Source organism: Gracilinanus agilis, unplaced genomic scaffold, assembly GCF_016433145.1.
Source record: "Gracilinanus agilis isolate LMUSP501 unplaced genomic scaffold, AgileGrace unplaced_scaffold32325, whole genome shotgun sequence".
Taxonomy (NCBI): Eukaryota; Metazoa; Chordata; class Mammalia; order Didelphimorphia; family Didelphidae; genus Gracilinanus; species Gracilinanus agilis.
The window spans coordinates 1-1,147 of NW_025365052.1; the positions used below are offsets into that span (position 1 = coordinate 1).

The 1,147-nt window shown below is 34.8% G+C and overlaps 1 pseudogene; it reads left to right on the forward strand.

The window, feature by feature from the left end:
* The first annotated feature begins 48 nt into the window (after window positions 1-48).
* LOC123254780 lies at window positions 49-539 on the forward strand (annotated as a pseudogene).
* Window positions 540-1,147: the final 608 nt, after the last annotated feature.

Below are 1,147 nucleotides of genomic sequence, written 5' to 3' on the forward strand. Positions count from 1 at the left end.
GAGAGAGAGAGAGAGAGAGAGAAAGGAGAGAGAGAGAGAGAGAGAGAGAGAGTACCGTTTGGGGCAGCTTTTCTAACCCAGACTGTGTGTCTTGATGACACAACAGTGAAATTTGAAATATGTGATACAGCTGGACAAAAATGATATCATAGCTTAGCACCAATGTACTACAGAGGAGCACAAGCAGCAATAGTAGTATCACAAATAAGGAGTCCATTGCAAGAGCAAAAAACTGGGTCAAAGAACTTCAGAAGCAAGCAAGTCCTAACATTGTAATAGCTTTAGAGGGAACAAGGCTGACCTAGCAAGTAAAAGAGCTGTAGATTTCCAGGAAGCAGTCTTATGCAGATGACAACAGTTTATTATTCATGGAGACATTAGCTAAAACATCAGTGAATGTAAATGAAATATTAATGGTAATAGCCAAAAAATTGCCAAAGAATGAACTACAGAATCTATGAACCAATTCTGCCAGAAGAAGAGGTATAGACCTTACCAAACCCACATAACCAACCAGGAGTCAGTGTTGTAGTAACTAAACCTCCAATTTCAACTGTCTGGAATATTCTTCTGTTTCCTAATTGTGGAATCAGTGCAATTAACTTGGCTAAGTACAACTTCCAAAAAGAGAAGAAATTTATAATATAGTCATGTTTCTAATACGGAATTATTTTATGTGTTTTGAACTTAATTTTTAATAACATGCACGTGTCACTATTTGACTAAAATAGTTTCAGCAATAGAAGGGACAAATGGAATCTCTTAATATTTGCTTCATTGGAAGGCTGGGGTGGGGGAATCAGTTCTTACCATTAGAAATAAAGAAGAATTATTGTAAAGACCCACAATTAACCAGCTAGTTCCTCTAAATTCTCATGTTGATGCAGATAATCTATGACAGAATTGGGACTCCTTCAATGGTTCTTTTTTTTTTTTTTTAAATAAATTGTTTCAAGAAGTAGGTCCTAAAGATACTTCTACTTTATTTGCAGTATTCATAAAACTGATAGTTTCTGCTGGTCTCTATTTTAAGTATACATTCCACATTTTAATTATTTAACCATTAACAAAAAAGAAAAAGAAAAACCCCAGAAAACTCTGAGCCATCCATGTCTTCAGAGAAAAAAATGAACTTTAGTTGGTATAT